The sequence below is a fragment of the Mixophyes fleayi genome, chromosome 6 (genome assembly GCF_038048845.1).
Source record: "Mixophyes fleayi isolate aMixFle1 chromosome 6, aMixFle1.hap1, whole genome shotgun sequence".
NCBI classification, from domain to species: domain Eukaryota; kingdom Metazoa; phylum Chordata; class Amphibia; order Anura; family Limnodynastidae; genus Mixophyes; species Mixophyes fleayi.
The window spans coordinates 141,063,082-141,088,197 of NC_134407.1; the positions used below are offsets into that span (position 1 = coordinate 141,063,082).

Here is a 25,116-nt window from a genome sequence, read left to right on the forward strand (position 1 = left end):
AGTATATAATACTATTAAATTATATAATTCTATTAAATTATTACGTGTGTATAATGTAAACTATATATACTACTCAGGGTATAACGAGTTATTTAATAACTTACTACCTGTGTAAAATGTAATTAAGATCATAATGAGAATTTTTACCTGCTTAATCTCGTGTAATGTGAGTTATCGGTTATGTGATTAAGGTCACATAGTGTGAGTTACCACCTGTGTGGTTTTGTGAGTGGGGCCATGCCATCTGTATGTCTATTATAGTTGCGTTCAACGTGAGTGGTATGACCGTGAAACGTGTGCCTCCTCCTCTGATAGAAGCGGCTGGGCATATCATGTGACGTAGGTTAAGAATGAGATTCCCTTCGCTGGTTATTTTCAGATTTCCCGCCTTAACCGTCTCGCGCAGGTAACGGTCCCCTGATCAGAAAGAGCAGGCGCTGTTCCCTGTGCCGTGTCAGGTTGTATTTTATGTATGGTGTCACTTTCTGTACCTCACGCAGTGACAGACATGTAATACCCACGTCAGGTTCTGAGACTACTGTAGTAAATAAGTAAATCAAATCCTAACAATATCATTATTTATTATGTTATGCAATACTCGTGCTGTGTTCCTCCAGCTGCTGCTACTAGTGCATTCGTACTTTTGTTACAATACAGCTATGTTAGCGAAGCGTGTTGGTAGATAAAGTTCAGCTATGGAATTGACAAGGGCATGCTGTGACTTATAGTTTTATAATAGCTGGAGAGTCGGGTTGCTATGCATATGTGTTAATATGTACCTCTATACTGTAAGAATAAGTAACCGATCTCTATTAGTTAACTGTCCAATAGGTTTTGATAAGTATAGTCCTTTTGTGAAAACTCATAAATAATCTATGATGCATTACACGCATACCTGCCAACCTGACTTATTTTCACAGTGATAATGCTCTGTTTCATTGGCTGAATTAATTAAAGGCATTGTGTTAAACTTGAGATAATTCAAGCCAGGCTATTGCAACTGGCAAATAACTTGAAAAAACAGAAATTAGGTATCTGGTGTTATCACACTGAAAAGGTGTCAGATTGGCAGGTATGCAACCCCTCCCTCTTTCACCTTCAGATTGGGATCATTGGCCACCACAGTCTCAAACAACTTTCCATTCATTGTCAAATATTTCAGTCAATATGTAGTTCCTGTTAATCTCAATTAAATGATTACATTTATTTATTGGAATATTTGCATTGTAAAAATGATATTTACATTTGCCAACTTCTGTTTCCTAATAAAGCAATGTCCCATTTATGCAAATGTATTCTCTCCATTGATCATACCTACCAGCTATCCCGTTTTGGGAGGGATAGTCCTGATTTGAGTGCTTTGACCCGCCGGTGGGGAATGTGGGAGGTAAGCATCATTCACCGCTGCTCTGCATGGAGAATGGTATTTGGAGGGGAGTAAGGGACAAATGTTGGGAGGTATGCATTGATGTTTGCTAGTAACACTTGTGTATACCAGACTCCTTTTCAATGTGTAATAATTGTCTGCTTCTACTTTCCACCTTCTCTAATCTTAATTAAATCATGCCTTTTACATCAGTTAATTTAATTTATTGTGAATTATTAAATAAATGTCTAAAGTAGAGACCGATTATTATTGCTTATTTATATAGCACCAATAATATGCAGCACTGACCAGTATGAAATCATTCACAGCATACACTTCAACTCCCTAGCAACCACACACAAGCTGGGGTCTATTATTTGTCAGAAGCCAATTAACCTACTCAGGGCCGCCATCAGAAATTGTGGTGCCCATTACAGATTAGACCGTCAGCCCCCCCCCCCATTTTTCCTTACCTGCTCACACTCCTCATTTTCACTGCCACAAATAATTACAGAAATGTATGTGTAATCTTCACAGCATCTTTTGAAAAGCTTATCAAAAGAACCCTCCTACAAATGGTGTAAAGCAATGTTCCCATATTGAATGACAACGCACCCAGACTGATTAGGCTACTGTCACAACACGGTGGACAACTGCGTTCTTTACTTACAACATAATAGATATTACACCGTATGTCACACCAGTTTTTCGCAGGATCAGCTGCTTACAAACTAAGGACGTAAGACCTGAACTGCACAGAGTACACATCCACAGCAACTGCCTAACAGAGTGCAGGATATGAGCAGAGATCAGTGCAGAAATCTAACTAGCAAAATGAGAGGCCTCATAGGATATATGCAGAGTAACTATTACAGCCACTCTGTACAGTTACTAGAGCCAGGGCAGTGTGCATAGAATGGGCTTATGGTGTATATTATATATTGTTATTATGTAAAATGATTCCCACATACAGAGCAAGAATTTACTATACAAAATATAAGGTGGACAAAAACATCTAACTTGTAGATGTAACTTGTTACTCACACACAACCTCTCAATAGTAATCCTCTTAAAAACACAAGGAACTTAATTCTCCAGTTAACAAATTAATACAATTTTATTTTTTAACTTCAGCAAAACTATACATAAAATCAAGACCTGATCATTTCATAAATATTACTTAAAATATTACTGCCCAAATATATATCATACTGGATAGTTCATAATGATAATGTACCTTCCTAATAAACAGTCCTTAGAAAAACAGCAGCCCCCACCATGCCCTTCTCATTGATGCCCCCTCTCCCAGCCCCCCCTCCCCCATATCTTGGTGTGTGTTGATGCTGCCTCCCAGCAGCAGCACCTAGCCCTTTACATGTGCTAGATGCTTTTTCAACCCTGTGCAGTGCTCTCCGAGCTGCTGTTGCAACTTTGACTACTTGATGCTGCTGATGGTGTCTATAGGTCAGTTGCTGCTTGCCCGTATCCTGGAATGTTTGGAAAAGAGACTTATTAGTCACCCACTTTAAAGTAGAGCAATGACTGAATGCTAGGCCACCCAAACCCCAGCCAAAAAGACAATAATAGCACCAATGTTTAATATTTAGGCTTCCTTCCGCCCAACATTATATCATTCCTATTTATTTAAAAGAGCTATTTCTCTTTCATTCATCTGGGGAATACTGCGACAAAGGGGTTATAGTAGGTGGCCTTGGAGCAAGGGCACATTAAATCTTAACCTATTGAAGCATAGCTCCTTCCCTACTATGGCTCTCCCATCTGGAGCCATCCTCAGCTTTAGAAAAAGTGCTTTTGAAGTATGGCATGTTTCATTAGGGCTCTGTGCCCTAATTTTAATGTTTAATTTTACTTCTTTTTTTTTTTGTAGTTGTTATCAGGACTTTAACTTTTTCTTCATGTCGCATACAAGGGTGATTTCCAGGGAGTGAATAGTCTCTTGGCTTTCTTTAGCCGTTCCTCTCTGTCCCTTCACCGCATGGATGGTTGAGGAGCAGAAGATTTTTTTTCCTGTGTCCACCGCAGTAAGAAGCAGCCGTCACATGCGGGGACACCAGACTGCTTGCCTACATCACCTTGGCAACAAGCAGATCTTATACATAAGAGAACAGTTCGGCAACTACACTGCCCGCGCAACAGGTCTTCGATGGAGAGATCATTTGATGTGGATGTCTGTGCACAATGAGTATATATGACTACATACAGGTCGGTCATTAGAGGAACTATAGCGTTTGCCTCTCATATTGACGTAACGTCCTCTGGTGGGGCAAAACTTCTTTTCCCTACTCCATGGCAGCCCTTACAATGGGTTAATCTCTAATCAGCTAGTGTAGACAGGAAGAATTTTGTCCCACCTGGCCCCTATTTAAGGCAACTCCTCCTCTTCCTCAGTGTCTTCCTGTCTCAGCAGTGTATAGGACAGGTAGTGTAGTGAGTATTTTTTATTTTAGAGGGCTTACCTGGAGGTTTTTCTGGCTTTCCTCTGAGCCAGCTGTTGGGATGACAGCTTCAGCGGGGCAAGTGCCAGACAAGTCTGCCTCTTAGAAGTTTAGAAAGACTGCCGGCGGGCGTGCATGTGAGAACGAGGGGGCGAGCACGTGGAGACGCGCGCAGCGCTATTTCCCGTTTACCTCACCTGTCAGGATGGAAACAGGTGAGGTAGTAAACCAGGTGAGTCTTTAGCAGATTAGTTTAAGTCAAAAGCAGGCACTGTTGAGCAGCTGCAGCCCATTTATGAGGCTCAGTATTGGCTTAGTGTTTGATGTGCAGGAGCTAGCAGCTACCTGGATAGTGCACTATGGACCAGGAGCCTGCCCCAAAAAAAGCTGTAGGACACCCCAAGGTAAGCCCTTAAGGGTTTTTTTGGTTACTCTTAGGTTACTTAGATAGGTTACTTAGGTCCTTTTTTATCGTTTACAGTACCTCTGTGGAGCTTGTGCAGGGAAAAAGAATATATAAACTGAAGAATCGTGTATGTGCAGCTTGTGATGTCAGGTTACCGAAAGATTGTACTGATCCGTTGTGTGTCTTGCACCCCAGAAACGGTAGAGGAGCCTGAGCCCCCTGAACAATTTAAGCAGTTCTTTTCATGGATGGCTAAAGCAATGCAAGAGTATCAGGCCCCAGAACAGAGAACGATAAGGGACAGGATCCCTATAGCAGAAGATATGGAGGAAGGTAAGGCCAGGGCTGTGTTCTAAAACATTTGGTTCTGCTCAGGAATGGGATTCGGAGTCAGATAGTGAGATGAAGTGAAAGAGGATCCCAGGATGTGAAATTTGGATACTGTGAATATTATACTTAAGCATATTAACAAGTCTTTCGGTATTGAGGAGCCAACTGTACCAGTTAAACCACAGGATGCATTGTTTTCAGACCACCAAGTGAAGTCTAGAGTGTTCCATATGCACAAAGTGGTTAAAGACTAGATTGCTAAAGAATGTCAGGCCTTAGACAAGAGTCATCCTAACATGGGGAGACTAAATCGTATGTATCCTTTTCAGGCTGAAGATGTGCAGAAATGGTGTTCTGTACCTAAAGACCACTCTCCTGTGGAATGATGGGGGTCCATTAAAAGATGCTGTGCAAGCCTCTGCATTAGATTATCCAGCTTTTCACCAAACAAAAAACTGCTTTCAGATGCTATCTTAGGTCCCCATTCCACCTATCATACTTTCTTCTTCCTCGACTTCCGCCTGACACCCACAAAATAACTTGGAAATTCCAGAGCCGTATTCTGACTGCAGCCAGATGTTTAATAGCCAGAAAATGGAAACAGCCAGAGAGCCCCTCTAGTTCCAAACTAATTCAGTTTGGCATATATATATAATCTAGAGCACATGACTAGTGTAGTTATTGATCGCTCTGACAAATTTCTCTCCACATGGCATAGTTGGCTAGATTACTTCACCGCTACACACTCCTTTTCTTAATAAATGAAAATATTGCGATTTTAACAATTTCTTGATCTTGAGTCTCACTTCGCTCTGTTTTCCCCTCTCTCTTCTCTGCTTTTCCCTTTACTAACATACCCTCCTTCCCCCTCCCCCCCCACCTTTTTCTTTGTTTTCAGCTTCTGATCTTTCTTCTTCCTCTCCCCCTCCCAGTCTCCCCTCAATGGTACTTCTGATATCTCAAAACTATAATACTTTTAACTCATTTTGATCATATTTTGTTGCTCACGACAACCACTCCCTCTGTTGGGGTTCTGGTTTTCATACCCCATCTGTATTACAAACTCTCAATTTTATCACTGTTATGTGTTGTATTATTATAGCATATGCTCTACCGTTTCATTTTGAAAAAAAGTAAATAAAATTTATTTAAAAAAAAAAAAAAAAAGATGCTATGGATAGGAGAATGGAGACTTCCTTCAGGAAATTACACATCTCCTCAGGCGTAACTCTAAAATCTGGGATAACCATGGCTTTGGTAGCTAGAGCCCTGAGGCTGTGGGCCAGTACTCTACATACAGACATTGAGGATAAGATAAATAGATTATGGGTCATTCCATGTCAGTTCAACCAGGGTTGTCCACCACCCATCTCAGGTTTCTGCAAATTTTTTTTTGTTAAGAGATGATGTCAAAACAACTATTTATGCCAGATATCTCGACTGTCTGACAATTAGTTGATTAAATATTGATTTTTCAATTTATTAAATTTACTAATCGCGGCTTCTTTATCCAGTTTATTTGAAGTATCACTGGTGTTGATTAAGGAATCACCACAAAATTTGGACCCAAACCAAATGACTATATCTGCCTCATGTATTGCGTTACGGCAAAAACGCACGTTTTTCTAATAGAATTAAAAACGCTAGGTTCAATTGACATTAGGATCCCATTTTTTGTGGGATGTTTAAAAAAGGTATACATTACTACCACAAAAAAAATCAGCAGGGTACTCTGTTTCATAGTGGAGAAAAAAAATAATGAAGTTGAGATATTTGGCAGTTGTTTTGACATCCTCTCAACTAAAAAAAAATAAAAATTTGAGATGGGTGGTGGACATTTTTTTTTGGGTGATCTGATGTGGAATGACCCCTATATCTTCTTAAATCCTTAGCGGTTATGCAGAAAAGCATTGATTTCCTGTGTGAAGCTTCATTGGATACGATTGTTTTCTCTTCCAGGCGCATGACCATAGCGGTTGTAGCAAGAAGGGCGCTCTGGCTACGTCCGTGGGCGGCAGATCATCAATCCAAGAGCCGTCTGACAACGCTTCCATATGAAAGCAGTTTTTTGTTGGGTGAAAAGCTGGATAATCTAATGCAGAGGCTTGCAAGTGGCATTTCCAATTGCCTACCACAGGACAGAAAGTTGAGACTTTTTCACTCTTATTCTCCAAAACAACAGTTCAGGGAGGCATGTACCTATAGGCCAGAGAGACAATACTCTAGCCACCAAGATAATATGGCAAGGCAGTCCTTTCGGCCCTTCAGAACTAAAAGGGGGAAACAATGACAGCAGAGATCCCAATGACTATCTACAGATCCAGTTTTCACTAACTCCAGTGGGCGGCAGGATATCACGCTTTGCAAAAGTTTGGATTCAGACCACAAGACAAATGGGTCCAGGAGATAACCCTTGGTGACTATGCCATAGAATTCCATACATACCCAGTGGGAAACAAATTTATTCAGTCAAGGAGCCCCTCGTCTCCCTTAGAACAGCAAGCGCTGGAGGAAAGCCTAAAAGGCCTGGTAAAAACAAAGGCTATCGTACCATCAAGTCAGGAAAACATTGGGTTCTATTCCTCATCCAGAAACCATCAGGTGCCTTCAGGACAATGCTAGATCAAGGGCTCTCAACTGCTACTTGCAAGCAAGACATTTCTGGATGGAATCTGTCAACACAATTCTCAAAGCGGTAGAAACAGGAGATTTTCTGATGGCAATAGACTTAAAAGATGCATATTTCCATATTCCAATCACACCTCATCGCCAACAGTTTCTGAGATTTTGCATTCTAGCGCACCAGTTCACGTGTGTCTTCCGTTTGGCCTTTCAAGAACATTCACCAAGGTCCTTATAGTTCTCATAGCGGCACTCAGGGAAATAGGAGTGACCTTGTGGCCGTATCTGGACAATATTGTAATTTCAGCAAATTCAGAAGAAGCAGCCTTGGAAGTTACATCTCAGGTAATTAGTTTCTGCAATGATACGGTTGGTTAGTCAATATAGAAAAACGCCATCTGATACCATCACAACAGCTTGTGTTTCCAGGAGTGCAAATAAATACAAACAAAGTCGCCCTCTCTCCAGAGAGGACCGACAAAATTCAGTCCTTAGCGCACCAAGTTCAAGTTCAATCCCATGTGTCAGCGCGAACATGTCTGCGTCTCCTAGGAATGTTTTCCTTTAACAATAGGAATCCTCCCGTGGGCAAGATGGCATATGATAGATCTTCAAGCAAACCTCTTTGCACAGTGGGATCATACAGTGGGGTCTCTAGACTCCAAAGTCAATCTCTCAAGGTCAGCAAGGCAGTCCTTATGTTGGTGGCAGCTCCCAGACCTGAGGAAACAAGGTGTGACACTCTCGGTACCAGACTGGTATGACCTTACCACAGGTTGGGGTGCTCATATGCAAGATATGGTCATGCAGGCAATTGGCAAGACGAAGAGAGAATTCTTCAGGGAAACATCTTGGAGATGCGTAGTCTGGTGTGCGGTTCAGTACTTCCAGCCCTATCTACGAGACAAGCATCTACAAGTCTTCTCTGACAACAGGACTGTGGTTGCCTTCATAAACAAGCAAGGTGTTACCAAGAGCAGAGCCGTGGTGGCAGAAATAATTGCGCTAATGGAGTGGGAGTGGGCAGAGGTGAATCTGAGATCTCTCTTAGCCCTTCACGTAGCAGGCAAAGACAACGTAGTGGTGGATTACTTAAGCAGACACCAAGTCCACCATACGGGAATAGGAGCTGCACAAAGAAGTCTTTCAACTGGTACAACACAGATTTGGAACACCAGAAATAGACCTTATGGCCACAGAAAGCAATGCCAAGGTACCCCTCTTCTACTCCCGTCACAGAGACATCAGGGCCCTAGGGATAGATGCCCTGTCAATACAGTGGAACTTCAAACTGGGGTATGTTTCCTCCCTTTCCACTCATTCCTCAGATACTCAGGTAAATAGGGAAAGAAAAAGTGGAGGTGATAGCGGTCCTTCCGGCATGGCCGAGGCGTCCCTGGTTCGCTGTAGCGCAGAGAATGTTGCTGGAACATCCATGGCTGTTACCGGTCAGGCCAGAGCTCATACATCCAGTTCCAGTTTTACATCCAAATCAAAACCCCCTAAGTTTGATGGTGTGGAGACTGTGAGGCAATTTCTGAAATCCAAAGGGGGTTTCAGATGAAGTAATAGACATTTTAATTCAGGCCACGAAAAAGAACTCCTCTGATTTATTACACACTGTGGAAAAAATGTATTTCTTGGACAGGGGACATGGCGAAGGATCCCATGTATGCCAGATGTTAGTCCTTTAACAAAACCATCTTTGAGAAATTCTAGCACCTGCTACATTAAAGGTACAAGTATCTGCCCTTAGCATCCTTCTTGACATCAAACTGGCATCTCAGGGTCTTATCTTCCAGTTTTTTCAAGCACTAAAAAGGTAACGCCCTAGACAGAAACCAATCTTAGCCCTTTGGGACCTTAATATTGTTTTGGATGCCTTAACAGCCTATCCTTTTGAACTGTTGCAAGACATATCTCTTAGATGCCTCACTCTGAAGGTGCTCTTTTTGGTGGATATCACTTTCGGCTCGTCAAATAGGGGACATACATGCTTTGTGGTGTGAAGAACCCTTTCTGAATATCTATGAAGATAGAGTAGTTTTGAAGATGAATTTGGATTATTTACCCAAGGTGGTATCCTCCTTGCACATCAATCAGGAGTTGATTCTGCCATCTCTCTACCCTCATCCCACTAATAGTGACGAAACACGTCTCCATACTCTAGATGTGGTGAGCTATATCTACGTACATTATCAAGACCAAAAAATCTCAGGAAGACAAAGCAACTATTTGTACTTCCTGAAGGTCCTCGCAGGGGACAAGTCCCATCCAAACCCACATTGGCGAAGTGGATCAGAGAAGTGATTGCAGGCCTACAGGGGAAAAGGGCGTGAAGTACCTAGGATGCTGAAGGCGCATTCAACTAGAGCGGTAGCGACCTTCTGGGCACATAGAACCCATGCATCGGCAACTGATATTTGTACGGCTGCCAGATGGTCATCGATGCACACCTTTTCTAAACATTATCTTCTTGACATTTTGGTCTCTGAGGAGACACTGTTTGGGAGAAAGATTCTCTAGCAAGTGCTGTGAATAAATTTTCTGTTTGACCTTATTAAGGTTTTGGTTTTATTGCACTGATTGTTGTACTGCTTTGGTATGTCCCATTGTAAGGGCTGCCATAGGGAAGGAAAATTGAATTATACTCACCGTTAATTTCCTTTCCTTGAAATACTCCATGGCAGCCCTATATTTTCCCACCCTTGTTCTGATAGTCATGTTATAGGACAGCTTGATAAGTTATGAAAGACACTGAGGAAGAGGAGGAGCTGCCTTTTATAGGGACCAGTGGGACAAAATTCTTCCTGTCTACACTAGCTGATTAGGGATTAACCCATTGTAGGGGCTGCCATGGAGTATTTCAAGGAAAAGAAATTAACGGTGAGTATAATTCAATTTTCCGCAGTCTTTCTCTTCTCACGAGGGCAGACATTTTTTTGAGGCATTGCTGCAGCTGTCTCTTCCATGTGCCTTCCTCGCTTGTTCCATCTCTCTGGGATCTACATATAATATTACTTTCAACTTGTTGTCCTAGTGTGTTTAGTATACAAGTTAGCTCTGATCTCACAAAGGGTTTACATTCCTTCGTGGTGTTAGTAACCCTTTTTGGTGGTATAATATATCTATAGATTTAATTTCCTATGGTACATTTATAAAGTCTTTTAATAGATTTGTTTGTACACATAATTCTCGGAGCCAATAGTTGACTTTTGTTTATTGTGGGTGTATTTTCACTAACTGCCGGTTTGAAAAAGTGATGTTGCCTATATACTCAGATTCTAGTTATATTTATTTAGTACATTATAACAAATGACAGCTAGAATCTGGTTGCTATAGGCAACATCCCCACTTTTTTTTTTAAACCAGCAGTTTACTAAATCTACGCCTATGTCTAAGAAAGGGGCTTCTAAGACTAAAGATTCCACTGGAAAGTCTGTGTAATATAATACTTATGTCAAATGTAATTCTAAATTATGTTGTGGAAAGTCTGATCCGGATGCCCTGTGTATGGCATGTGCACCACTGCAGCTTTGTCACTGGTCATGAAGGAACCTGCTTGGTCTAAACTTTTCTTGGGTTATGACTCGTAGAGGGGTAAGTGAACCTTTACCTGCACAAACATTCCTGCATTACAGCATCTGCCTACCACTAGTGGGGCCTCTCAGGCAGAGGTGGAACTGACTTTCACAATATCTGAATCCGCTCAGAGTCTGGCTATGGCTGCTTTCACATTGGAACAACTCCTTAGTGCCCCCCACAGGAAGTTAAGTAAGCGCCATGTTCCCAAAATAATTCACAATATAGTTTCTGACTCTGATCACTCATCTGAAGAGGATTGAGAGTGAGTTTGAGGGAGAGCACACTTACAACGAAGAGAATTCCTCTAGCCCTCAAAGTGTGGATGATTTAGCCCTGGTGGAACAGCAAACTTTAGGATTTGTGGAAGCTCCGGTTACAGATTCTTATGATTTCTTTCCTTTTAAAAGAGACAAGAAGCAGATGGTCCATTTTCTGCCATCTAATTAACTCTTGGAGATAGTTTCTGAGGCCTGGTAAAAGTTGACAAAAAGTTTCAGATGCCGAGGAAATTTAGATCCCTTTATGTTTTACAATCGGAAGAATCTGTTAAATGGGAAAATTCTCCCAAGGCATTTCCTCCAGATACCTGTGTATCCAGAGGGTGCAGCCTCGCTCTGGGACAGTAGGAACAGGAAATGTGATTTTCTCCATAGGTCTGCCTACACAACGGCAGGAAGTTTGAGACCAATCATGTCTACGCCCGGGGTGAATAAGGCTATTCAAAAATGGGTGGAACGGTTGGCTATGGGCCATCAGGAGAATAGGCGTAGAGCCAACTTGTTAGTCCTGGTATGATACTTTCAGCAAGCTTTGGACTTTTTAGGTCGGGCTTGTCTGGATGCTGTTTCGGTTACTTCCAGGTTCCCTGCTCTCGCAATAGCGGCTAGGCGTTCCTTGTGGTTACGTTCCTGGTCCGTGGATGCAGAATCAAATTGTACTCAAGCCATTGCCATTTCATGGTATCACTCTTTGGCTTGGAGCAGACCATTCAGGTAGCTATGATAGGTATGCGTGTCTTTCTTTCCATTACCAGTTATAAAACAGTTTAGGTCATTTTATTCCTTTAGAACAGCGGTGGCCAACCCTTGGCTCTAGAGCTTTGAAATGTGGCTCCTGGCCGGGAGCATCAATAAAGTATAGTGTTCCAGGCGCCAGCAGGGTCAGATTGGAAAACATTCAGCTTCTCAACTGTCTGGTGGCTGCCAACTCTTGTGACCTCTTCTGCACAATGCAGGGAGGTCACAGACAATCAAATCAGGGAAGGAGGAGGAGAGAGTGTAGTGTGCTCTTCCTTCTTCCTCTGGGAAGGCTCCAGTGGCTAAGGGTGGGAGAGGTAAGGGGCATGTGAAGAGGCTGATGGGCATGTCAGGCGATGTGATGATATTTGGGGAGATGGAATGTGTGCATGTTTGTTGGCATGTGGGAAGGTTTGATTGGCATGTATGGGGAATTTGGGTAGATCTGATGGCATGTGAGGAGGCTGATGGGCATGTAGCCAGGTCTGATGGCATTTAAGCAGCATATGGTGAGATCTGATGGAATGTCGGTAGGTTGATGTGCATGTAGGGAGATCAGATGGGCATGTAAAGAGGTCACAGGCACGATAAGGGGTCTGGGGGATTGTGGATACAGTAGCAGCTTGAGCTACTGTTAAGAGACTATAGGTAGCCCTTTGCACCCTTTTTTGCTGGACACACCAGCAAGGTAAGATCTGTACAGTACAGAGCTGTGCGGATTTGATGATAACTCAACATTTTGGCAGTGTTGGATATTTTTTTTCCCGCTTAGCAAGATATTGTAGATTGTTATATTTTCAATGTACGTGTGTATGATATGTATGTGCATGTGTTTATACTGGGTATATGTATGTGCGTACACATATAAAAGGTAAAGTTGGCTCTTTGCAGTACCTATAGATATTTATTGGCTTTTGGTCTTTGACTATTTGGCCACCCCTGCTTTAGAAGGTCTAAGGCAGCTACTGCCAGAGGGCGATCTTCTTCCTCTTGGGTAGGTTTTACAGAGGCAGGGAGTCTGCCAGACGTAGAGCTCCCAAACTGACAAAAGAGGTCTCTGCATGTCGGGATGATCCAACCATCACTGTGGTGGGACCCTGACTTCTGCAGTTTCAGGACTAATGGCTTACCTCAACCACAGAAGCCTGTTTTCTGGAGTTAGTGACAAGGGTTTATGTCATTAACCTTGTCATATCCCGTTACTGCAGATTCTTTACCACAGACCTGCAGACTCAGAAGACTGGCTCTAGGGGAGGCTATCCAAAAGCTTCTGATGTGAAAGTTCCAGTTCCTCATCAAGAATGGGGTTTTGGTTTTTACTCGCCAGGTTTTGTCATTAATAAAATTGTCATTTTCAATATGATCCACTGCTTAATACATTTACCCCAAGCCTTTGCTGGCCAGATGGGATGTGTCTGTTCTCCAGTGCATGAAATTGCTGGGGAACATGCTGTCTGTGTTTGAAATGATGCCTTTTGTCCATTTTCATTCCAAGATGCTTCAGCGGAAACTTCGCAGGAAATGTTCTTTTTGCTGGACAGGCAGATAATCACCTTTTCCACAGCCACTCGTCATTTGCTCACCTGTTGGTTGAGAATATTGAATCTCACAAAGCCAGTGCTTTTAAAACTGAGTGGACCTTAGTCACCATGGATGCCAGTCTGAGAGCAGTCATAAGTCCTCTTTAGTACCTGGAGTCCTCATGGCCCATCTTTGTCCTAAAGCTAAGAGTGCTCTTAGAGGGCCAGGGGTTCCTAGCCGGAAAGCCCTTGAATTTCCAAATGGACAACAAGAGCAGTAACATACTTGACCTGTCTGGGGGGGGGGGGGGGGAATGCAGTGCCATGTCCATGCGGGAGACTGCACGGATCATGTCCTGGGAGGACCATCATGGTCCAGTGATATTAGCCACATCCCAGGGGTGGAGGACTGAGAGGCTGATTACCTCAGCCGAAACAGAATCTATCTGGGAGAATGATCCCTTCAAGCAGTTGTTTGCTCAACTAGTACAGTGCTGGGGTCTGGGGTGAGAGATCTCATGGCATCATGTCTGAACTTCAAGGTTTTTCAGTTCTTCAGCACAGATGCCATTCGATTCTGTGGAAGTTTCGTCTGGTTGACCTGATCCCATTGCTCCTGCGGGTGCTAAAGAAACTAAAAAGTGAAACGGCCGCCATTTTGGTGGCTCTAGATTGGCAGTGCCGAACGTGATACTCTGATGTTCTAAGGAGGGCTTGTAGGTCCACCTTACCGGTTGCCTCTTCGTCCAGACCATCTGTCTCAGGGTGGTCTTCTGTGCATCTCAGTAAGTCATCTGGTTTTGAAGGTGTGGTTACTGAGACTGTAATCCTTTGGGATAGGGTTTTTTGCATAAGATTGTGCAAACTATGATTAAGGGGAGGGAACCATCTTCTGCATATTACTAATGTGTTTGGAAAGCATAGATTTGGTGGTTTGACTGTCGGGGTTTCACATTTGCAAGTTTTAGGCTTTCCTGCTTGTTCCCCTTTCTTCAGGAGGGTTTTGACGAGGGCCTCCTCCATTTCATCTTAGAACTTGCAGGTTTTTGGCACTCTGTTTTTTGGGGTTTTTTCAGTGCAAGTTGGCATTGATGAGAAATGTGCAGACCTTCCTATAGAGTTATCATGTGCAACCCCCCTTTGTACATCCTGAAGAGCCTTTAGTGTTCAGAGCTCTAACTAAAAAACCCTTTGAATCTGTTAATCTCCTGTTAGGAACCCCTCCAGTCGGTACAACACAACCCGGAATCTACTCTGCCAGTCAGGTGTTCACTGGAGCCCCTAGTGGTGGGGACAGACTGGGCTGCAGACTGACAGAGGGTTGTGAAGTGTGTACCGGCTGGGGAGAACCCAGGTAAACGAAGTGAAGTCCAAGCAAAGGTCAAGGGCCGGCAGCAGATAGCAATTCCAATAAACAGGCCGAGGTCAAGGGTCACGAGCAGACAGGAAGGTCTGTAAACACGCCAGAGGTTAGGGTCACGAGATACACAGGCAAGGTCCAAATTCAGGCAAAGGGTCATACACGGGTAATCGGCAGAATATTCAACGGGCAGGAACAAGGCACAGCAGGTCAGCAGACTGGCAACAGAAGCTATAACCGGCAGTGAGGCTGCAGACCTCACTGCCTTAAATATACAGATGGCCCAATCAGGGCTTGTATACACTCCTGCAGGCTAATTGCCTGTACAGAGCAGGACCAATCAGGGCTTGACCCTGAAACACACAGTTGCAGGCTAATGCCTGTAAATTCAGCCCCTTCATTTAATCAGCCCACAGGCTGCCTGTTGCGCGCATGCGCCCGGCTTCCAGCATTGCCGGGACGCAGCGCTACAGAAGAGGCGTCCGGCCGTTGCCTTGGCGACGGGCAGGAAGGGGAAATGACGTCCCAGTCGTCAAGGTGACGGCCGGGACGCCAGGAGGAGCCAGAAGCGAGCCGCGGCGGCTGTGAGTACCGGGACGCCAGGAGGAGCCAGAAGCGACCCGGGGCGGCTGTGAGTACCGCCGCGGCTCGTGACGTTTCCTCTTGCTATCTCTTCCGCTCATCATGTGTCTGAGTTGGGGCTCTCTGTTGTTCTCCCCCTTCTCTGTCCCCCCCACTTTCACCGGGTAGAAGCTTCACACTAAACCCTCTTTTATTTCCGAAGGTGGGCTTTTACTTGACCCAGTAGATTGTGGTTCCGTCATCCTGTCCTCCATCTCACACTTCTGATGCTGCTTTGCAACTTCTGGAAGTGGTCTGGGCCCTCAGATGCTGTGTGGACCGTTCTGCTTCAGTCCAAAATAGTAATGACCTCTTCGTCCTGTATGACACACATAAGCATGTTTGGCTGGCATCTAAGCAATCTATTGCTCGTTAGATAACTGTCACTATTCGCTTGGCTTACATTGAGGTGGTTAGACTGGTGCAGATTGGCTTAGATGCTCATTCTACCAGGACAGTTGATGCTTCTTGGTCGTCGCGGCATGTTGCTTTGGCCGAACAATTGTGCAGGTCTGCTACATGGTCGTCTGTCCACACCTTTTACAAATTCTACAAGTTGCAGGGCTTTGCATCTCGCAATGCTAGCTTTTGGACACAAGATTTTACGGGATGCTATTTCAGAACAATCCCTCGCTTAGGGGCTGCATTGGAATGTCTTCATTGTCAGTGTCTCCCAGTGCATAATTTCTCTGAGGCCATTGGGGAACATTGAATGGTTGGTTGGTTGTTTATGTGCTAGGTATTTCTGGTATGAATAGTTAGGTCCTTTTTTAAAATTGAGGAAGACTCCAGATGTGAGCGGGATAGTAGGAGAGGAGCTATGCATCAACAATATAAGTTTTAAAGCGTCCTTGCTCCAAGTTCACATACTATACCCTCATTGTTGTAGTATCCTCCTTTACGGTGAGTAAAAATCCTCTTCTCTCCCAATAAGCCCCAATTTACTCTTTTTTTTTTTTTTAGAAGGTAGGTGCCAGAATAGTCAATGGATTGACCACTAGAAAATTCATGTCACACCCACCCTCCCCCCCCCCAAAAAATAAAATAAAAGCAACCATAATATATTCCTTTTCTCTACTGGTGCTGGCAGCTCATGTTGGCTCATTTCAACAGCATCATGATTTTAGGTGGGTGATGCTTCTGGTTAGGGAGCTGGAGACAGGTGCTGCATTTGGTCTCTGACAGAGGAGGACCATTGACATGGCTTGATCTTCAATATTTGCCGCCCTCTCCTCCAAGCCTCGCTGAGGCTCAATGTGTGATGGGTCATTCAAGCGGGCCTCCTCGTCATCCTGAGCCCATAGAATCCATGACCCCAGTGCTGCGAGACAGCTGTTTCACTGTGCTGCCTTTATTTTATCACATTGGTAAATAAAGGCAAATTTGTTGGTGTATAAAGGACCTATTCTCCACAAACCTATATTACTCCCAGTTAGTGCTTTGTTCAACATTTGATGAATAGATCTGAGGTGCAACATAGCATGGGCAGGATTAAACCATTTCTATGTCCCCTAACTCGAATTTGTAACCTCTTTTGTCTTTGGTCCCAGATTAAGTCTGAGGCTAATTTTTGGGTTAATAGCTTTCTTGTTAATTGATGTACAGTTGGTTATAATTATAATCTTTTCATAAAATCTAGCTTATAAAATATCTTTTTAGAGGTAATATTTAAATGTCATTGGTTCATGATTGGTTAGTTATTTAAAAAATATTTTTGTATTTCCAAATGCATTTCTTGTGTATTCACTGGCAGAATCATAGTTAGCGAAATTCTGTGGCCCAGTACAGGTGAAACAGGCTGCCCCCCCCCCCCCCCTCTCACTCCTTCATTTTTCTTTATTTTCCTATTTTTCTTTAAAGGATGAACCCCATGCCCTCAACTCAAGTCCCACGCAGTTATGGGAAACTTTCCTTTTGATGTTTCTTCAGTCATTGCTAGCAATTTTAAAGCATGATGTCTGTGCGGTCTGGCCATTGCCTCTCTAGGCCCCGCTGTAAAGAAAAATAAAGTGCGAATTGGAATAATTGAATAATCTAGGCTGGTTTGTGGGATTGCATTCAAGTGGTCAAGTCAGTCAAGGTGGGCTTCCTAGGAACTCTGGTCACTTTCAGCTGTACCCTTTTTACTGCCCCCCCCCTCCCCCCATGGTGCTGGTCCAGCACAAGAATAAAGCAGGGGGAAAACCACGTGTTCCCCATTAATCTACCTGAAAAGTTATTTAACAGAAATTTTCTGATGTGTTACATTAAGGAACACAGCATCAGTGGGAAGTCTTAAAACGGTACACAGGAACCAGTGAAACAATGCAGACCAGAAGCCACTAAGAAACTGCATCCTGCAGCATGTAATGCAGAAATGTACTTCCTGTTGACACCACTGAATGAATCTTGTAAAACTTGGTTAAGGTTTGTGTGAGGAAACCATCCTTAGGTGGAACAGTGATTGTCCTCCATGGGATTGAAGGGTCATTCACATCAAATCAACACAATTTTGGAAACAAATTCTACCTTACATGCTCTAATTTCAATTAAATTTGGTATACTAAATGCTGTCATGGGTGTAAATAAAACTTCCAAATCTTAGGCTGATATATGCACTGGTTTTGAAGTTATATGTCTTTAAAGTTGCAATTTCACTTTCCTACCACTGGTGGACACTGCAACACATTCGGTATAGTAGTGGGTATGGGAGTTCAGGCACTAAAACTCTATGGTTTTTAATCCACTCCTCTACTATGCCCCTCCTCTCCTGGAGAACTCAGGTTTTTTTTTTTTAGTGCCTTAGGAGTCAGGTCATTGGGGTATTGGCTCCTGCCTATACCCTGTTTAGTTAGATTTGTACATGTTTTTATTTAATTTTTTCTTATCAGGGTGCCCACAGGGATCGATCCCAAGACCCAGAGGGAGTGAACAGTCCTGGACTTCCTTCACTCTGATCCCCGCGCAAGGTAAGAAGTGGCTGTGCCCTATATCTTCCTTTCACCTTCTTGCCGGCAGTTCAATCCCCTAGACACAAGCTTAAAGATATTTTAGTATTTTTGGCAGCCCTTAGGGCTTTAGGTGCTCATACAGTTATATAGCTTGGGGCACTGTATAATTAGGTTGCGCGGGGGAGATAAGGGATTCATCTCTCCCCGCCGATGGACTGGCCGGCAAGCTTCCATCTGGACAGCATGATAAAAATGCCTTTTGTGCAGCATGCGAGACTGCAGCACTCGAGCGTCCCGCCCCGGTACAGTCACCGGCAGTCATGGAAGAGCCACTCTGGGTGAAATCCTTTGCCGCCACCATGGAAAGGTTTACTGATGGGATGTTGAAAACCGCTGAGGTACGTGAACACACTGCAGCGAACACACAGGTAATCAGCATAGCTCAAAATTCAGCAGAGCAGAGGGCCGCACGTATAGAGGCCTCACAGGGCATCCCTATAGACAGTGCAGGCACATCATCCCAGGGTTCTGCAACTCTGAGTGAGGAACGTCTGCTTGCAGTACCGCGTGTCCAAACGCGCCACAAGGGATGATATTAGGGTGCGTTCTCTAGCTTCTGATCATTCCTCGGAAGGGGATTTAGAGCTGGAGGCCCTGGAGGAAGACTCATTTAGTATGGCTTCGGCCAGTAATGTGAACAGCCTTATCCTAGGTATTAGACAGAGCCTGAGCCTTCGGCTCCTGCAGGTTTTTCCATTTCTAAAAGCTCTAAGTCTCAGTTGACATCCTTTCCTACCTCTTCTCAGATGGTTGAAATGGTAACGGACGCCTGGGTAAGACCAGGGAAACAGTTTGTGATACCAGCTAGATTCAAGAGTTTTTATCCTCTTCCAGCGGAAGACTCAATTAAATGGGAGGCGTCTCCTAGGGTGGACACACCTATTGCCCGTTTATCCTCATCCTCAGCCATCCCTACACAAGAGCGGGTGTCTTTGAGAGCTCCTACGGATAAAAAGCGCGACCACGCTCTCCGTTCTGCTTATACAGTTTCGGGTAGCTTGTTTAGGCCCATGATGTCCATTGCTTGGGCAAATAAAGCAGTTCAGATGTGGGCGAAGCAGTTAATTGAGGCAATTCAAAATAACACTCTGCGGGCAGACCTCCTCTCCCTAGCTCAGCATATTCAGGAGAGTTCAGATTATGTGGGTCAGGCCTCCATGGATGCAATAGCTGTGAATGCCAGAATAGGCAGTTTAATTATTGCATCACGACGTTCCTTATGGTTACGTTCGTGGACCACGGACTCAGAGTCCAAAAGGTCATTAGAGCTTTTGCCTTTTGATGGAGTCACTCTGTTCGGTGCGAAGTTGGAGAAGGTAATTGAGGCGGCCACCGGGGGAAAAAGTAATGTTCTCCCCATGGGTTCCCGCAGACCTCGGCAGGCTCGGTTTCGTTCCTGTCGCCCCTTCTCCTGAGCCCGGAGTAGTACTCCCAGGAGCCAGCCTCCAGCCCCTAGAGGAGGGAGCAGTAGAGGCAGGGGTGTTGCTAGAAGAGGAGCTTCACGCCCTAGTGATAAGCCCTCGGCATTTTATCGGGGTGGGGGCACGTCTGCTTTGCTTCAGGCGTCAGTGGTGGTCAGCCACGACGGACGCTTGGACGCGGGGGGTCGTGTCAAGAGCATACATTATAGACCTACACCATCCTCCCCCACCCAGGTTCCTGTCATCTCCGGTACATGGTTGCCCTCTCAGACATCAGGCTCTTCTGAAGGCGGTAATAAAGCTTCAGGAGTCAGGTGTTATTGTTCTGGTTCCGATGCAGGAAAGAGGTCAGGGGTTTTCTCTACTCTTTTCTTGGTACCCAAACCGGACAGAACTTTTCGTCCTATTTTGAACCTAAAGTCCCTAAACAAGCAGGTGATTGCCCAGCGGTTCAAGATGGAGTCCCTCAGAACAGTCATTGCGGGCATGGAACAGGGAGAATTCCTGGCTTCCATCGCCATAAAAGATGCGTATCTCCTTGTTCCCATATGGAGTCGCCATCATCACCTGCTTCGTTTTGCGGTCACCCCAGATCATTTTCAGCTCAGGGCTCTTCCCTTTGGCCTGGTGTCAGCTCCTCGAGTATTCACCAAGATCATGGCGAGCATGCTAAGACAGAAGGGAATCACTGTAGTTCCCTATCTAGAAGATCTCCTGCTGAAGGCTCCGTCAGCGGAAATATTGTCTTGTCAGGTGCAGACCACGATGGAGTTTTTGGAAGCCCATGGGTGGATCCTAAATGTTCCAAAATCCTCCCTCATTCCAGCTCAGCGCATGCGCTTTCTGGGTTTACTGTTCGCCACAGTGTCACAGAGAGTCTTTCTACGTCAGGACAAGATCAGCGCCCTCCAGCGCAAAACCAGGCATCTGTTGGCTCGTCCTCAGGTGTCCATGCTCAGCTGCATGAAGCTGCTGGGGACTATGGTGTCAGTGTACGAGGCCATCCCGTTCGCACAGTTCCATTCCCGTTCTCTCCAGCTGGAGATCCTTCGGAAGTGGTCGGGGTCTCCCAATCAGCTAGACAGACAGATCATCCGCCTGTCGAGACCGACTCGGCTTTCTCTGACGTGGTGGTTGTCCACGAAAAATCTGGACAACGGTCAGTCCCTCCAATCGGGCCTCTGGACCTTAGTTACCACAGACGCAAGTCTGTTAGGCAGGGGGGGAGTCATGGGATAATTAAGGTTCCAGGGTCTCTGGTCTCCCCAGGAAGCTGTTCTGCCAATCAAAATATTGGAGCTCAGGGCAGTTCTCAGGACCTTGATGGAGGCTCAGAGGTTCTTTGTAGGGAAGCCTCTTCAGATTCAATCGGACAATGCCATGGCCGTGGCATACATAAACCATCAAGGAGGAACTCGCAGCGCGAGGGCCATGCAGGAAACAGCCAAGATCATGTTATGGGCAGAGAGCCATGTTCCTCGGATTTCGGCCATATACTTTCCAGGCGTCGAAAATTGGGAAGCCGATTTTCTGAGCAGACAAAAAGTTCATCCAGGGGAATGGTCCCTGTGCAAGGAGACCTTTTGCTCTCCTGGTTCAATGATGGGGAATGCCGGAAATAGACCTCATGGCTTCCAGGCTGAATCATCAGGTTCCCCTGTACTGCGCCAGATCCCGCGACTCTCTGGCTCACGCCTCCGACGCCATGGCCATTCCATGGCGGTTCAGACTCGTGTATCTGTTTCCACCAATTCCATTGCTGTCGTAGGTTCTGAAGAAACTAAAGAGAGAGTGGGTTCCCGCCATCTTAGTAGCCCCTCATTGGCCTCGCAGGGCATGGTTCTCGGACATTCTAAAAATGTCCACGGGTCCGCCGTTTCGTCTGCCCTTCTTTGCCACGATTTTAAATCGGCTAGCTTTGACGGCGTGGCGATTGAATCGTTAGTCCTTAATGCAAAGGGGTTCTCGTCTCGGGTCGTTAACACCATGATCAGAGCTAGAAAGTCCTCTTCCTCCGCCATATATCAGAGAGTCTGGAAAATATACATTCTTTGGTATGAGTCGCGGGGAGTCCATACGTCCAGGTTTAGCCTGCCCAGGTTGTTGGACTTCTTGCAGGAGGGTCTTGATAAAGGACTCCGTTTGGGTTCGCTTAAAGTACAGGTGTCGGCGCTCTCGATTTATTTTCAGAGAAAGCTGGCTCAGCGAGATCCAGACCTTCTTGCAGGGGGTTCTTCATATTCAGCCACCGTTTACTCATCCGGGGAAACCCTGGGACCTAAATTTGGTGCTCAGGGTTTTTGCCTTCCACCATTTGAGCCTCTTCAGATGGCAGAGTTACACCATCTAACTTGGAAGACGGTTTTTCTCTTAGCTATTTCATCTGCTAGGAGAGTGTTGAAGCTGGCAGCTCTTTGTTCTTCTCCCTTCCTGGTGTTTCACGAGGATAGGGCGGTGCTTCGCACAAAACCCTCCTTTGTTCCAAAGGTCGTCTCTAGGTTCCATTTAAATCAGGAGATTGTAGCTCCGGCGTTCCAGCCTGGTTCACCTTCTTCCACGTCTTCTGAGTCCTTAGATTATGACTTACAGTTGCTGGATGTAGTTCGGGCTCTCCGGTATTATGTAGACCGTACAGCTTCAGTTCGCAAGACAAAGGATCTCTTTGTCTTGTATAATGCAAAAAAACGCGACTGGCCAGCATCTAAACAGGCTATTGCGCGGTGGATCACTTCTACCATCAGTCTGGCATATGTTTGAGCATCTAAGCCTATTCCTCATTTGTTGAGAGCGCACTTTACCAGGGCGGTTGGTGCTTTTTGGGCGGCGCGTCATAGTGCTTCGGCTGAACAGCTTTGCAAAGCGGCCACTTGGTGATCTGTTCATACCTTTGCTAAGTCCTACAGATTGCAAGCATTTGCATCCTCAGATGCGAGTTTTGGCCGAAAAGTTTTACGCGCAGCAGTTCCAGAGCGTTCCCTCCCTTAGGGGCAGCTTTGGTATGTCCCCAATGTGTTGCAGTGTCCCCGAGTGGTAGGAAAGAGAAAAGAAGATTTTTACTCACCGTAAAATCAATTTCTCTTGCTCCACTGGGGGACATTGCGCTTCCTCAGGGCCTGATTAGCCAACAGACTGACCAGGCGCTGGGTCGCGGGTGGGGGGGGGTTGGGGGGGGGCGCAGCGCTGGTAAAGTAAAAAAAAAAAAAAAAACTTATTTTTTTTTTTTTTTTTCGTGGCCGATTCAACCCGTCCGCGCCCCCCCAAAAATTCCTACCTTATGGGGTTTGCTTCTGTGTATGGAGTCCACCTATGACTCCATACACAGTCAGTGACAGGCTGAGCATGAATAAGCAAGCGGCAGCTGACAGCTTCTGCTTAGCTGTTAGTGCGGGCGCGGTGCGCTGTTTAGTGTGGTCACGTGAGGTAACATATCACATGACCACACTAAGCAGACAGATCGCGCCCGTACTGCTAGAAGGAAGGAGCACCGGAGCGTCGCACAGGACAGAAGAGGACCAGTCCTGCAATCTTCAAGGTAAGTTAAAGTCAAAAGCAGGCTGCGGGGGCATCATTATTATTAATTCTCCAAGTGGGGGGGATCATGACTCAGGGGGAGGGGGAATAGGCTGCAGGGGCATCATTATTATTAATTCAACAAGGGGGGGGAATAGGCTGCGGTGGCATTGTTATTATTAATTGTCTATGTGGGGGGGGATCATGACTCAGGGGGAGGGGGAATAGGCTGCGGGGGCATCATTATTATTAACTGTCTATTGGGGGGGAGATCATGACTTGGGGGGGCAGGCTGCAGGGCATCGTTATTATTTTTTATGTGGGGGGGGATCATGATTCAGGGAGGGGGAATAGGTTGCAGGGGCATCATTATTATTGTCTATGTGGGGGGGATCATGACTCAGGGAGGGAGAATAGGCTGCGGGGGCATCATTATTATTTTATGTCTATGAGGGAGGAGATCATGACTCATGTTGTGGTGGAAAATAGACTGTAGGGGCAACAATATTATTAATTGTCTAGGAGGGGGGGGAATCATGACTCGGGTGGGGGGATAGGCTGCAGGGGACATCAAAATTATTAATTGGCTAAGGGGGGTTAATTAGCTGACTCTCAGGGGTTAGTAGATATCAGTATATGACTGTAAATAATTTTCTTATATTTTATTGCCTATATGTGCCTGTACTAGGGGGTAGTTTTATTTCGTCATAATGGAGTGTTGTGTTTGAATCATTCAGGGTTAGTTAACATTTTGCATTATAATTAAATTTTTCACATTTTCAATACAGGACCCCAAGGTTCCAGAATGCAACTGACAACAACGCTTCAAGAGCAAGCAAGGGCGAACATCAGGTAGTCTACGCTGCAAGATCAGGTAAGAGAGAACAGCATAATTTGTCTATCTTTGAATGTGTAATTTTACTGTAGTGACATTTTAATGGGTTTGCAGAGATTCATTAAGGAAAGTAAGTCAAAACAATTAGTAAGTTTTCTCCTGGACAAAGCCATGTTCCAATGCAAGGGATGCATATTAGTTTATTATTTTGCACATAAGTTAAATACTGGCTGTTTTTTCATGTAGCACACGGATACTTGTTAGCTTTATGTTTACACAGCACTTTAAAGTTGATCTAGGACATGCCCTACCCTAACTATAAGCCTGTCCCCACAGTTTAACTTACATCCCCCTCCAATGCAACATGGTTTTGCTGACATGCAAAGTTACAATTTTTTGGGGATTTCCTTTCCTTAATGAATCAGGGCCTGTGTGTTTTTATGTATTAATTAATATTTTACAATTTTGTGCATATATATATATATATATATATATATATATATATATATATATATATATATATATATATATATATATATATATATATATATGTGTGTGTGTATATATATATATAAATAAACACACACATGTATGAACACGCACACACAGTGGTGAAGTGGGCTGAATCCATACCTCCACTTCTACTGCCTTAAGTGTAAAACTGTTCTAAGTTTCCACTTTGAACACTGTGTATAAACATAGAAATATAGGTATGGGTTGGGGCGGGAGGCGCGGGCATGCTGGGGGGGCAACCGATGTGTTAGCCTGGGGCAGCTGGAACCCTTAATCAGGCCCTGCGCTTCCTCCCTTGCTCTATAAATAGTTTGTTATGTGAGTGTTATGCCTCTATTCTTTGCCCTTTTAGGGCTTCTCCTTATAGTACACTTGGTTAGTCAAAACTGAGTTTTCCAGGAGAGGAGGGGCGTAGTAGAGGGGAGTAAAAACCATAGAGCTTTAGTGCCTGAACTCCCATACCCACTACTATACCCAATGTGTCGCAGTGTCCCCCAGTGGAGCAAGATAAATTGATTTTACGGTGAGTAAAAATCTTCTTTTTTTTTAACGAAAAACCTTGCTG

General features: G+C 44.7%; 1 protein-coding gene across 3 annotated transcripts in view; it reads left to right on the forward strand.

The window, feature by feature from the left end:
- Positions 1-422: 422 nt before the first annotated feature.
- The window catches only part of RAD21L1 (RAD21 cohesin complex component like 1), a 196,026-nt gene continuing 171,332 nt past the window's right edge, over positions 423-25,116 (forward strand). For all 3 annotated transcript variants that reach the window (XM_075176591.1, XM_075176592.1, XM_075176593.1), the window contains exon 1: positions 423-458. The gene's annotated coding sequence lies outside the window, so the exon portion shown is untranslated. The remainder of the gene's footprint in view (positions 459-25,116) is intronic.